At 43.6% G+C, this 15,258-nt stretch overlaps 1 protein-coding gene across 9 annotated transcripts in view; it reads right to left on the bottom strand.

Moving 5' to 3' along the window:
- The window catches only part of FHIT (fragile histidine triad diadenosine triphosphatase), a 1,527,031-nt gene that overhangs the window by 102,556 nt on the left and 1,409,217 nt on the right, over positions 1-15,258 (bottom strand). The window lies entirely within an intron of this gene.

The following is a 15,258-nucleotide window of genomic DNA, read 5'->3' as shown; positions in this document are numbered from 1 at the left end:
GCCCGATGATGCTCTGAGGTCCTGGGGAAGATATGACAGAGAATTCTGCTGTCAGCCTCATCCCACTCCAGTGGGAACAAGAAGAGCCACTGGAGCGACCTAAATGCGGTAATAAGAGCTGGAAAGTAGATCACTGGTCGACCACAGAATGTAGGCATGCCTGCGTACTAAGTTGCTCAGTCGTGGCCAACTCTTTGTGACCCTGTGGAATATAGCCTACTAGGCTCCTCTGTCCGCGGGATTCTCCAGGCAAGAATACTGGAGTGGGTTGCCATGTCCTCCTACAGGGGATCTTCTCAACCCAAGGATCAAACCTGAGTTTCCTGCATCTCCTGAATTGGCAAGCGGATTCTTTACCACTAGCACCACCAGGGAAGTACCAGAAGGTAGGGGCAGAGATAATTATTTGCTATATAAACACAGGATAAGAAAACTGTCTTCTCCAAAGTGCCATGGCTGTCATACCCTTCTTAACATGCCAACCTTATCCCTCTCCTGAACTATATTCTTGTTTAAAGAGCAGGTCACCCTAATGTTCACATTTATACCCCTTCAAGGATTGACAACTGGTTTATGCTCAGGAAATGTTTGCTAAGTAAATAATCTGAGGGTCTGCAGACAATCAGCACCAACCACGACCGCCGTTCCCAGGGCGACAACAGGGATTCGAGTGAGAAAACCGGGGTGGGAGCGAAGGTCTCTTGAAAAGCATTTGTTCAAGGCTGGGATGGACCTACAGGAAGTGGACCAGAGTGACCCCGATCACCGATCTTTCCATGAGAAAGATTCCCAGGGATCCAGCTGAAACAGATGGAGTCAGCTCCACACGCCGCCTGCACTCCCCGCAGACCTCAGAGTTTTCGCAGATCGGAGGTTTAGCAGATGGTGTTTCTGCATTAATTGTCTAAATTACCATCTATAAGATCCTCTGTTTTCTAAAAACTAGTTGCCTTAAGCCTTTAAGGTTTGAATTTAACTCAAATGTTTGTGTGGAATGGCAGCATACCTATTTTGCAAGTTTTCTGTTGTGCAAAACAGGTACACAAGGGGTTGTGGGGGGATCTGAGGAGGGTGGGTTGGCAGCAGAACCCAGCCTGTAAAGCTGTAGCCTTGGTTCTCACTGCACTGCCTGCCAAGCAGGTGGGGGACCAGCCTCTGAGTTGAGCCTGAGAACAGCCGCGGTAGCATGGTCTCCTGCATTGTGGCTACTACAGCATCAGTGTCAGAAAACAGACAAATTCTGGAGCTACGACATGAGTGGTCCCAGAAACTGTCCTCCAGCTTTGGGGAGGCACTACAAAGCTTTGTTCACACTCACAATAGCTTTCACAGCAACTTGGGATGCCAGTTTCATTGGTTTTACTCACAACAGTTTTTTTCTCTCCAAATCCAAACTCCCCTTTCTTTTTCTTTTCCCCTTTCTGGAGGTGAGCTCCAAAAAAAAGAAAAATAAATCTAATAGTCCTTATTTTACTATCTAAAAAGGAGGCTGCAGAGCACTGCAAAGAGCCAGTACCAGAGGCTGAGGTTGACAACTTCCAGGGGGATTCTAAAAAAGACCACCAGAAGGAGCAGGAAGGAGGGGGAGAAACCCTGATGAGGAGAGTGTTGGCACCCCCAGGATTCTGGGCTGGTGGAGAGGGGCGTTGTGGGACCAGAAGAAACACATCATGAGGAGGGCACTGGATTAAGACTTTATATGAATTCTGGAAAGGGAGAAAAAAAGGCCTTTGATCCACTCCAAAGAGGGAGACACAAAACTTCAAAGCCGAGTAACAATCTCCCGCACTTTGCCCTGCATTCAGTACAAGGAGTATTATTCACTGTGGATCAGCTCACCTGGTGCCCCCACCACACACACACACCCACACACATACACACGTGGCGGCTACAGACATGACATTTGGCTAGTTCAGCCTCCCTGAGAAGTCAGCACATGCCAGGTTTATATAAATACATGAGGCTGTCTGGTCCTAAATGGGGTCAATTCACTGGCCCCTCTGATGCTGAAGGAATCTCCACCTATGACAGTTGCCGTTAAATACTAACCTCCTTTGCAAGATTCAAAAGAAGGAGTGGCATTTTGTTTCCCTGACGCCATGTGTCACTCACAGTGACAGGTAACTAAATCATAGCTCATAAAGAAGGCTGAGCAGAGAAGAACTGATGGTTTCAAACTGTGGTGCTGAGAGTCCCTTGGGTAACAAGGAGATCAAAACAAATCTATCCTAAAGGAAATCAAGCCTGAATATTCATCCGAAGGACTGATGCTGAAGCTGAAACTCCCATAACTTTGGCCACCTCATGTGAAGAGCTGATTCATTGATGCTGGGAAAGATTGAGGGCAGGAGGAGCAGGGGATGACAGAGGATGAGATGGCTGGACGGCATTATGGACTTAATGGACATAAGTTTGAGCAAACTCTGGGAGATGGTGAAGGTAGGGAAGCCTGGCGTGCTGCAGTCCATGGGGTCACAAAGAGTCGGACATGACTGAGCAACTCAACAACAAAATAATAGTCCAGGAGGAAGAAATTTGATCTTCTCAAAATCTTTTTTTTTTTTTTTTTAGTCTTCTTTTTAATCTCAAAAATAAGAGTTGTTTGTTTGTTTTTTAGAGGGGTAAGAGTGGGATGGGAGTGTGCTTCCCATTCAGTCTCTAGCTCAGTATGGTAGCCCTTTATGAAAAGTAAAATCTGCTTTTATTAAAGTAAGCAGATCTGCTAGTGTGAGCACCACAGACATAACTGGGGCTTGTTCCCTGGGTCGTCCCAGAAGGCCGGGCCAACTTCTGGCTCCCGTGGACTCAGGAAGTATGGGATGAGGTCACCAAACAGAGCTGGTCACCTGGACAGAGTTGGGGGGACGCCACACACAGGAAACATTCTCCTCCGCAGCAAGCCCCACACGAGAGAAATCAGACAACTTGTCAGCACCTATCTGAGAGCAGCCCTCATATTTTTTGCAATGACTCACTTGTACCAGAATCAGAATCAATCAAAATGGCAATGCAGAGAAGACAGAGATAAAAAGAAGCATCCTGGAGAATTCTCCTGGTTATTTTAAAAATATTGTCTCTGTTGACTTGACGTGGTATAGAAACAGTTCCATATGCTGTATTTCTTTTTTTCCCCATTGCATCTTACAGTTTAAACATAGATCTTCTATCGGATACAACGTCTGTTAACAATATGGCCTACTAGGTTAGCAAAGGAACCGTGTTCCCTGACAGCCTCTGGGTTTGGGAGGGCTGGTAAATCATTGTCCTGATTCCCCTGCTCACATTTAATTGTGGAAAGCATTACACTCAAGTTCTTTGCCAGTCCATTTCTGTAACACAAACTGAAATGACATACTTGTTTCTCTGGGTTCTTGCCTGGTTTGGACCCAGTTAATTCCCAGAAATCCCCCATCTTAGCAAGTGTGTCTCTGTTACTGAATATGAGACAATACGTTTGTCTGCGTTTCGTATTGTGTTCTGGAGATTATTACTGGTGCTTCTTTACCGTTTTATTTTTCTTAAAAAATGTTTTCACTTATGCAAACTAATTTACTCACATATTTGTATAATACAACTTTAAAACAGATGCAAGATTAGAATCCCCTTTCACTACCCTGCCCTGGTTTCTCATTCCCTCCCTGGAGGTAACAGTATTACCAGATTGGCTCAAATTCTTTTACACACTTTTCTGTATATTTGCACAGATCTATATGTATGGTCACGTGTCTTGTTTTTGTTGATATTGTTGGTAGAGAAAAAGAATCAGACCCATAGAATGCACGCTTCATGATTTATTTACCCGTTCCACTACTGATGGGTTATATACTTTGCCTGTTAATTCACTAAAATCCTGCTGCTGCTGCTGCTGCTGCTGCTGCTAAGTAGCTTTAGTCGTGTCCTAGGGTCCAGTTTGAACCAGGCTGGAGTTGTAAAAAAGAATACAGAACTAGATTGGACTTTAGTCCAACTGTCACTAATGTCCAGGTGGTCTTGGGGAGTCAGTGTCACCCTAGGATCAACCTCCTCTGTTGGAGGTTGGGGGAGGGTGAGCGCAGTGGCCATCAGCCTGTCTGATCACCGTTTAGCCCCCAACTAAAATGAAAAGTATTAGTTGCTCAGTCGTGTCTGACTCTTTGTGACCCCAGGAACTGTAGCCCACCAGGCTCCTCTGCCCATGGGGTTTCCCAGGCAAGAATACCTGAATGGATTGCCATTCCCTTCTCCAGGGGATCTTCCCGACCCAGGGATTAAACTCAGGTCTCCTGCATTGCAGGCAGATTCTTCACCTTCTGAGCCATGAGGGAAGCTCCAGAACTAAGGCCAGACTTTTCACATTGCAACGTGAGTGACTTAATCGAAAAGAAACATATTTCTTATTTGTGAAAAATGTATATATTATTATTTGTGAAAAATGTACCCATGTTCTCTATTATTCAAAGGCTTCTGCTCTTAGAATTATGCAGGTTTTATAGGGGTTGGTGGCACCACATTCTAACTCATAGGTCAACAACTTGATGGATTGTGGAGTCTACAGACAGATTTTTCTCTGAGTCATGCAGAGGTTTTAACTGATTTAGTTATCAATATTTTAAAATAAGGATATTTCCTAGAAAAAAAACTGTCTTATTACTTCTCTTTGGAGAAAATCATCTTTAGTCAAAACAGGTTTGTACGTCTAGGCAAAGAAAAGTTGCTAGTTGTATAAGAAAGAAGGGATCCCATGCTTTAGAAAGATCCAGACAATGTGGAAAGCAGAAAAAAAAGAAAAAGGAACGATTCAGAGTGATTAAGACAAGTATGGAGCTGAGCAATTCTCCCATCCACTCCCCTAAGCCTTCCCCAGTATTCCTAATCCTCCTTTGCTATTTTATTTTTCTCCCATCATTCCCACAGGCCATCTGATACATCTTATCTTTTATTTACATATCCATCTAGTGTTTCTCTCCCTATTATTCCAATAGTAGCTTCATGAGAGCAAATATTTTTATTCCTCTTATTTATTTTCCAATCTCAACATTAAGAAGGCCTGGTACATAGCAGTCACTCAAAAAAAAAAAAAAGATTTATTGAATTCATAGAAAATATATGGAAGGATGGATGGAAGGAAGAGAAACACCATTAACCTGGGGCTTGATCCTGGTGGCCATCTTTAGATGGGCCACTTGTCCTTAAGACAGCTACCAGCTTTGCAGCCCATTCTCCTCCTTTAAGTTTCCTTCTTGGCTCACCCCAGAGGCATCTGAGCTTGAGATGCCAATTCTAGGATCCCTTTATTGAAATATACCCAAGTAGCTGACCAGAAATCAGCTCCCAGAGAGGAACCTTAGCAGCAGGGGTGGCAACTAGAGTGAGGTGAGGGAGGCTGTGGGCCTCTCATTCTCGGGGAGGCACTCCCTCTCAGGGTGGTCATTAGGTGCAGAGCTGACATCTACACAACCCTGAGAGAAAGTGCTTCTTTCAAGTTTGTTTCCTTGGCACCTCGCCAGGCTTCCACCCCAGACCCACCCCGGCTAGCAGAGCCTGGGCACAGACAGCCTTGAATGCCGATTCATCCCCGCTCGGTGCAGGGGGCCTGGTAGGCATGGCAGCGTGGAGATGCTTCTATCCCTGAAGAGAATCACAGTCCATCTAGTATGGGAGACACCTGTGCGTGCAGTTACTGAGCAAAAGATGGGAAGCATGAGCGTGATGAACCAAGCATTAGCACTGAGTAGGGGAGAAAGAAATTTAGCAGAGTCGATGAGGGGAGAGTCTCAGAAGAAATGATATTAGAACAGAGCCAGAGAGGAATGACTAGAATCTCCCCACCTAGAGAAGAGCTCAGAAATACATCCCACGAACACGCAGCTCAGTGTGCAAAGGGGAGGACATAGGAGCCTGCCTGGAGGATCTGAGACCACCACCCACAAGCTGCTGGACGGGGTGTGGCGCTCCAGTCAGCTGGCTTGTACGTGAGAAGCGGGTAAGGTGAGTGACATACTCAGACAGAATCCACAGCCCTTTCTAGTTGACTGAATGTACGAACAGAAAGCAAATAGTCAACGGTTTCTCATTTCCAACTTGGAACATGGGGGAATGCCACTAACCAAGATGAGGATTGTGAAAGGAAAGATGTTTGTGACAAGGTGAGTAGAATCCAAGTTAGGGAACTTCTGAATTCAAGGTGGAGATAGGGACTTCCCTGGCAGTTTAGTGGTTAAGACTTGGTGCTTTCAATGCAGAGGCCCTGAGTTCGATCCCTGGTCAGAGAACTAAGATCCCACATGCCATGCAGCATGGTCAAAAAATTAAAAAAAAAAAAGAAAGTGTTGATAAAGATGCCCAGGAAGCAAAGGGAATATGAACCTAATCTTTAGGAAGGAAGTAGGGGCTGACAATAAAGACTCAGGCCCTACTGTCAAGGAGTGGGAGCAGAATTCATGGAGCACACCAGACCAGACTAGACCACACCTGGAGGCAAGTGAGTTCAGGAAGAAATTCTGAGAAAGCCCACTGGCTAAGGGGCTGGCCAAGAAAAAACCGAAGGAGCAGTAGTGAGAAGGGTAGGGGAAAATAAAGAGGAATAAATAGCATTAGCTGGAATCAAGACTGCTGGAGAAATATCAATAACCTCAGATATGCAGATGACACCACCCTTATGGCAGAAATTGAAGAAGAACTAAAGAGCCTCTTGATGAAAGTGAAAGAGGAGAGCAAAAAAGCTGGCTTAAAACTCAACATTCAAAAAATGAAGATCACGGCATCCAGTCCCATAGATGGGGAAACAATGGAATAGTGAGAGACTTCATTTTCTTGGGCTCCAAATTCACTGCAGATGGTGGCTGCAGCCATGAAATTAGAAGACGCTTGCCCCTTGGAAGAAAAGTTATGACCAACCTAGACAGCATATTAAAAAGCAGAGATATAACTTTGCCAACAAAGGTCCGTCTAGTCAAAGCTATGGTTTTTCCAGTGGTCATGTATGCATGTGAGAGTTGGACTATAAAGAAAGCTGAGCACTGAAGAATTGATGCTTTTGAACTGTGGTGTTGGAGAAGACTCTTGAGAGTCCCTTGGACTGCAAGGAGATCCAACCAGTCCAACCTAAAGGAGATCAGTCATGAATATTCACTGGAAGGACTGATGCTGAAGCTGAAGCTCCAAAACTTTGGCCACCTACTGCGAAGAACTGACTCATTGGAAAAGACTCTTATGCTGCAAAAGATTGAAGACAGAAGGAGAAGGAGACAACAGAGGATGAGATGGTTGGATGGCATCACTGACTCGATGGATACGAGTTTGAGAAAGCTCTGGGAGTTGGTGACGGGCAGGGAAGCCAGGTGTGCTGCAGTCCAAGGCATCTCAAAGAGTCGAACACGACTGAGTGAGTGAACTGAACTGAACTGAGTCTTTGTGGAAGCAGAGCAACTGATAACTGGCTCTGGCAGATTGTCTTTGCTGGGCTCAGGAGGCATGCGCAAAGGAGAATACCCTGGAAAACCAAGCGGGTGCCTCCTGCCTCCTGTGGAAATGACCGTGGAAAACACCCACCACCCACCTTCTGCAAGGAGGCAGCGGCAGTTTTGCCTTTTCATGTGGCTTCCTCACACCCACCCCCTGGGAAGTGCGATATAATCTTCCCACGGAGCAGACGGGCTGCTAGCTGGAGCTGCTCCTGCCCAGCAGAGCGCTCCCCCAGTACAGTTCTGGCAGCGCCTGTAGAGCCGACGAGGCTGGCGCACCAGTGCTCACGCCCAGTAGCCACTGTGCCAGCCCTGCCTGTGCCTGCTTTATACCAACCGACAAAGCATCCAGTGCCAAGGCTGGAACTGCTTCCTTTTGCTCCCAATTCTTAGACTGTTACCTTCTTCATATATTTGGAGAGAGACAGAGACAAAAAGAGCAAAGGAGAGACAGAGGGAAAGAAGGAGGGAAGGAACTACAGGAAAGAAGGAGGGAAGGAACTACAGAAAAGAAGGAGGGAAGGAGAAGGGAAAGAATAGAGGCAGAGGGTGGAAACTGACCAGGGGAGGAGCCAGGGACCTCGCACGGGGGGTTGACGTGATGAGCCGAGCGACCTTGAAGGTGCCAGCATCGGCAAGGCTTCTGGCACAATACTGGACATAGTCTGAGCCTCAGCATGTGTCTGCTATGACTATGTGGCTGAGTCTCCAGGAAACCGTTTGCTAATTTTCACACAGCCATGGAGCAAAACTCATCTTACACGAGTTGGGGGAATTCTACCTTACACTACATTCTTTTTGCACTCTCGGTGGCAAGAGTTTTTGGCTTGAGTGGAAGCTGATACTTTAAAAGTAGTAACTTGAAAGAATGAAATAATGCCATGTGCTGCAACGTGGATGGACCTAGAGATTGTCATACTGAGTTAAGTCAGATGGAGGAGGACAGATATCATATGATATCGCTTATACGTGGAATCTAAAAAAACAAAAATGGTACCAGTGAACTTCTTTACGAAACAGAAATAGAGCTACAGATGTAGAAAACAAACCCATGGTTGTTACCAGAGGGGGAGCAGCAGGGAAGGTATAACCTGGGAGATTGGGATTGACAGATACACACTACGGTATATAAAGCAGATAACCCGCAAGGACCTACTGTATAGCACAGGGAACCTTACTCAGTACTCTGCAATGACCCATACGGGAAAAGAATCTAAAAAAGAGTGGAAAATACGTACATGCATAGCTGATTCACTTTGCTGCACACTTGAAACTAACACAGCTCTGCAATCAACTATACACCAATAATTTTTTAAAGTACTAACTTGCTAAAGTGAGACATGAGCCTACGTTCTTTTATCAATAAAGAGAAATGACAACTATATTAAGACTATGAAGATCCAGTGTGTTTTATCAATATGTTGGAAGTACTTTAAATGCCCAAGGCTAGTTTCCAGCTGCTAACTTTGCTCTGTCTCCCCACCGCGTCCCTCGCTTTCCCCGTTGTTTTCCACTGCTGTTTCCTTATTCTTTTTATCCATTCTTCTTCCCATCCCAGTTGCGGCAGACTGATTTTGTTGTTGTTGGGGTGGGGGTCGACTTCCTAAGCCTTTGAAAATTTCTCCCTTTGGGAAGCTCTGCTATTAAGATCTTCCAGCTAGTTCTGCAAAGCTACTTTCAAAGAACTTTTGAAATCGGCAGCTCTACGTATGTTTTGGTAAAAGGAAGCGAAGGTTATGTTTGTTTGGTTCGGCATGCTGTTTGAAGTGCTTCAGCCCCGCTCTGCAGCCTCCTACCATCTTCCAACTGTCCCCTTGAGAACATCCTTTGCTGCTGACTTGAAGAGAGCTGGATTCTTTTTCAATAGTGCATATGCTGCTGTACTGTTGACTGTTTGCTTTAGTTCATAGTTCTTCTCTGGATGGATTTTCTATGAAGATCATCCCTACTCATTTGATCTTTAATTTCAGATCTTGTCGTTTTCTTTTCGAATGTGCTTCTTTTTAAAATGGATGTTTCTTTTGGCATTACAGCTTCCTATGGGCCTCAGCGGGTGTTAATGGCATTTTCATTTATTCTCATAGACAACTTCAATTTCTAGGCGGGGGGCAGTCGAGTTCTGTTGTGGTTCACAGGAGAAATACATCCTCTGGCAATTCTGGCCATTTTATTTCACTTCTGTGGCCTCAGATAGGGAGATAACCTGAGAACACTGGCTGTATATGTCCACAAAGAGTTCTCTGTGATTAATTCGCTCCCCAGCCTGGAGTGTTGAACACTCAGAAAAATGCTCAGGCTCACCTAATTCCTTGGGTCTGTAGAAGAGTGAAACTATGGCTAAGGCACACAGAGTTTAGGGAACAGGCTTTGAAAGAAAGCCTCAGTGTATCTTAACATCAGTGAGCCTCATTCCAGAGATGACGAATGGCCTCCATGCGGGCCTTCGGTGGAGAAGCAGATAGGTCACTGGACTGGCACTATGTTGGTCCCAGAAAACCATTTTCCCATTGTCCCCTGGGCAGGTTTTGAGAAAGCTCTCAACCAGAATGAGCTGAATTAATGGAGTGATTACAGGTGAACACAAAAATTTTTAATATTCTTTCCTTATCATTTAATGATCATTTTAAATGGCCGTTTTACACCCACCCACTGACCCATCCACCCATCTACCCAGCCATCCATCCATCCATTCATCCATCTACCCACCCATCCATCCATCATTAGTGGTAATGCCCCTACAACTGCTTTTGGTTAACACAAGGAATCTAAACAGCTAACCTAATGAAACTCATTCCAGTATCCTGTCACATTATTGAGCATCTTCCAAAACAGGAGTCCTTTGACTATTTCCAATTTAATTCCACAATATGCTTCCATATCCAGAATAAATACAAGTGTATCCACATCGCACTCAATTATTCTCGTCTACTCTGATCCCTCCCCCCGATTTTAACCCTGCAGTATAACTCTCTCTCCAGCAACCCCCATTCTCCATAGCCTATTTGTTACTCTATCACATTTATCACCTCCCAGCCTAATATGTACTGTACTCGTGATGTTTATGGCTTCTTGCCTGTTTCTAGCATGTCAACTCCACGAAGGTAGGGATCGCTGACTACTCGCTAATATACCATAAGTAAGTGACACATGGATTGATAAATATGCTTGACTAAGTCTTAAGCTCTAAGAGGGTATGGCCCTCCGGTGCTTCCACCCAACACTCAGCATGTTTTCCGACTCTATGCTGGCATCGTAGGAGAGACAGATCCTCCACGCTCAAGTCTCAGACCTGCTGCAGACACGTGACCTGCTTGGTCCCTGCACACCTACTGCCAGCAGAGTCCCCACTCCTATGGTCAGTGCAACAATTAAAAACATGCCTGTATGTTTCCAAATTCCCCTCATGGCTCTGTAAGGCTGTGCTTGATAACTACAGCAAGTCTTAGAACAAATCTATTTTTTTTTTTTTCACGCAGGACTTAGTGGATAACTTGTCCACTTTATGTCATTTTAGGGGTCCTCTCGGTGATGATATACTCTCCCACCTCACTCAACAGACTTCAGGATCCTTTCACACAATTAAAGAGAGTGATATTTTACAGTAAAACTCAGCTGTCATACATGTTTTCTATGTCAGTTGTTAACAGGCCAGTACACCAATATTTACCAAGTGCTTTGGGGTCTGACTCCATGGGTATTTTAAAGCAAAAATGACACCCTACCCACCAAGGTTGTGCATATGCAGGACTCTTATCAAATCCGTCCCCACATTTTAGGGAAAATCTCAGACACTGCAATCAGAGAACAAGTAACTGATTTTTTTTTCACTGGGCTGGTCAGTTATTCAACCGTGACAGACAAACTCATGAGTTAAACTGGACAACACAGTCCGAGAGAATGATATCTCAAGTCAGGGTTGGCAAAAATAATAGACATTTCTATGACAGAACATCAACAAATAATTACTGACTGTCTACTAGATACAAAGTATGGTGCTACAGAACACCAAAGGTGTGGTCAACATGGCATCAAAGGTCATTCTGCCGGGTGACGATGAAATGTGTGCATGGATACAAATTCAGAAATGCCTATACCGACAGCAGCTGTAGGAACGCTGGATGTGTTCTATCTCAGTTAATTGCTGACATGGATACTACGTGCTGTGCTGGGTACGCTGTGCTCAGTCATGTCCAACTCCGTGCGACCCCATGGACTGTATCCCACCAGGTTCCTCTATCCATGGGGTTTCTCAGGCAAGAATTCTGGAGTAGGTTGCCATTTACTCCTCCTGGGGATCTTCCTGACCCAGGGGTCAAACCTGCATCCCCTGCTTTGCAGGCTGATTCCTTACCTGCTGAGTCATCCATAAGGAGTCCAAAGTGTCTGTGTTTTGCAGATGAGGAAAATAGAGCACAAAGAAATAAAAGAATAAGGTCTCACTCAGCTGGGAATTGGTGGGGCTGGTACTTAAGTTACAGTTTGTTTGAGGCCCAAGAATTAAGTATGATGTGACAAATGAGCACTTTTTTATTGCCTGAAATTGTCAGTTTTTGTTTACCTTCGTTGTATTGAAACAAACACAAGGAGATAGGTTACATATATTTTAACTTTTTAAAAGCAATGTGTGTTGAATGCTCTGTAACTTACAAATCATGTCAATCTCTGTACCTCTAATATGTTAGTTTCTGCAAATTTGACATTTGATCATAAACTGCCCTGTTGAAATGAATTACAACTTCCCACATTAAAGAAGCACTTAGAGATCCATCTCTATTCCATTTGAAGGGAGTTCTATATGAAATCTTTTTGATCTTTCCTAAAATTAAAATGAAAAGCCAAACTCTGGCAATATCATCAAATAATACAAGTGTTTAATTCTGTGAATGAGGCAGAAGCATAATCAATTATCTGATGTTTAAGGCAAAGATTTACTTGTTTCATTTGCTTTTTCATTTTGGAACTCTACTGTCAGACCACGAGCCTTTCTATCTTCACACAGCTTTTCTAAAATTATCATCAAAAATAAGAAACAACAAAAAAAGAAATAAGCTGTATTTTCTTTGCCTGCAGGATTTAAGACATTTTCCTCTTGGCATGCACCCTAATAAGTAGGAAAATCTAGAATGAAAGTTGCAGTGTTGCTTCAGTAACTTCTATGAAATTGATACAATTGTGGTTTTCTACTATAACTCTCAAGGAAGGAACATTTGATGAATCTCTTAGTCACTGACAGCTCTCTTCACACTCTATCCTGACCAAGTGTATGTGCCTACACATATAAAGGGAGGTTTTCGGTTTTTTTTAAGTTTGCATTTTTCTAAAGAGAGATGCAAAGATCCGAGACAAATAACTAGATATGACATATCCCACAGACTTTATCAAGCACTTGCCTGATTTCTTGGGTCAAATTCCATTAAGTCTTTGGGCAAAGACAATTAGCTTGCCACTCACTGAAAAACAATATATTAATGAGCTCTATGGGAAAATCTCTAATACTCTATGATATTTCAAAAGTAAGCAGTTTGTTGAGTTTTTGCACTTTAAAGGAATAGAGGGTTTCTTAAAACAGCTACACACATACACACACACACCACCAAGTCATGTAGCTAACAGGTAAAACAATTTGCTCACTTCACTTGGTATCATGTAGACTTTCCAGAAAGAAAATCTTAATCAAGTCTTCAAGCCCGTCTAGTTTAATCACAATGCCTATGAAGAAACAACCAGAAAATAAATAAAAAGTGAAAGATAAATACTGTAAAATAAAACATGAAAACAAAATATTGAATAAAATATAAAGAAATAAAAGATGAAAGATGTAAAGGTGAAACATAAATACCATAAAATAAATAGAATATAAGATATAAAAAGTAAATAGTCATGAAAGATGGAAAGTAGATGCAGAATTATGTTTATTTTACATGTATATGTTATCCATTGGATACCACGAAGTAATAATCACTCCAGGTCAGTTAAAAAACATGGAACTAACAACATGAATTTCTACGGGCAAGGATACCAAATAAGTTGAGGCAACCATGGCATAATTAATGATATATATAATTCTAGTGCTTTGGCTTCTGAAAATTTATCTTGTTCTATATGAAGGTCAAGAAGCAACAGTTAGAACTGGACATGGAACAACAGACTGGTTCCAAATTGGGAAAGGAACCCAATATACGTCATGGCTGTATATTGTCACCCTGCTTATTTAACTTATATGCGGAGTACATCATCTGAAATGCCAGGCTGGATGAAGCACAAGCTGGAATCAAGATTGCCGGGAGAAATATCAATAACCTCAGATATACACCACCCTTATGGCAGAAAATGAAGAGGAACTAAAAAGGCTCTTGATGAAAGTGAAAGAAGAGAGTTAAAAAGCTGGCTTAAAACGCAATATTCAGAAAACGAAGATCATGGCATCCTGTCCCATCAGATCAGATCAGATGCTCAGTCGTGTCCGACTCTTTGCGACCCCATGAATCGCAGCACGCCAGGCCTCCCTGTCCATCACCAACTCCCGGAGTTCACTGAGACTCACATCCATCGAGTCAGTGATGCCATCCAGCCATCTCATCCTCTGTCGTCCCCTTCTCCTCCTGCCCCCAATCCCTCCCAGCATCAGAGTCTTTTCCAATGAGTCAACTCTTTGCATGAGGTGGCCAAAGTAGTGGAGTTTCAGCTTTAGCATCACTCCTTCCAAAGAAATCCCAGGGCTCATCTCCTTCAGAATGGACTGGTTGGATCTCCTTGCAGTCCAAGGGACTCTCAAGAGTCTTCACCAACACCACAGTTCAAAAGCATCAATTCTTCGGCGCTCAGCCTTCTTCACAGTCCAACTCTCACATCCATACATGACCACAGGAAAAACCATAGCCTTGACTAGACGGACCTTTGTTGGCAAAGTCATGTCTCTGCTTTTGAATATGCTATCTAGGTTGGTCATAACTTTCCTTCCAAGGAGTAAGCGTCTTTTAATTTCATGGCTGCAGTCACCATCTGCAGTGATTTTGGAGCCCAGAAAAATAAAGTCTGACACTGTTTCCACTGTTTCCCCATCTATTTCCCATGAAGTGATAAGACCGGATGCCATGATCTTCGTTTTCTGAATGTTGAGCTTTAAGCCAACTTTTTCACTCTCCTCTTTCACTTTCATCAAGAGGCTTTTTAGTTCTTCTTCACTTTCTGCCATAAGGGTGGTGTCATCTGCGTATCTGAGGTTATTGATATTTCTCCCAGCAATCTTGATTCCAGCTTGTGTTTCTTCCAGCCCAGCATTTCTCATGATGTACTCTACATATAGGTTAAATAAACAGGGTGACAATATACAGCCTTGACGTACTCCTTTTCCTATTTGGAACCAGTCTGTTGTTCCATGCCCAGTTCTAACTGTTGTTTCCTGACCTGCATACAAATTTCTCAAGAGGCAGATCAGGTGGTCTGGTATTCCCATCCAGTCCCATCACTTCATGGCAAATAGATGGGGAAACAATGGAAACAGTGACAGACTTTATTTTTTCAGGCTCCAAAATCACTGCAGATGGCGACTGGAGTCATGAAATTGAAAGAGGCTTGGTCCTTGGAAGGAAAGTTATGACCAACCTAGACATTAAAAAGCAGAGACATTACTTTGCCAACAAAGGTCAGTCCAATCAAAGCTATGGTTTTTCCAGTAGTCATGTATGGATGTGAGAGTTGGACTATAAAGAAAGTTGAGCACCAAAGAATTGATGCTTTTGAACTGTGGTGTTGGAGAAGACTCTTGAGAGTCCCTTGGACTGCAAGGAGATCCAACCAGTCCATCCTAAAGGAA

The sequence above is a fragment of the Bos indicus genome, chromosome 22 (genome assembly GCF_029378745.1).
Source record: "Bos indicus isolate NIAB-ARS_2022 breed Sahiwal x Tharparkar chromosome 22, NIAB-ARS_B.indTharparkar_mat_pri_1.0, whole genome shotgun sequence".
Taxonomy (NCBI): Eukaryota; Metazoa; Chordata; class Mammalia; order Artiodactyla; family Bovidae; genus Bos; species Bos indicus.
Note: the sequence above shows the minus strand (reverse complement) of the source record. Positions and strands in the feature narration are given on the sequence as shown.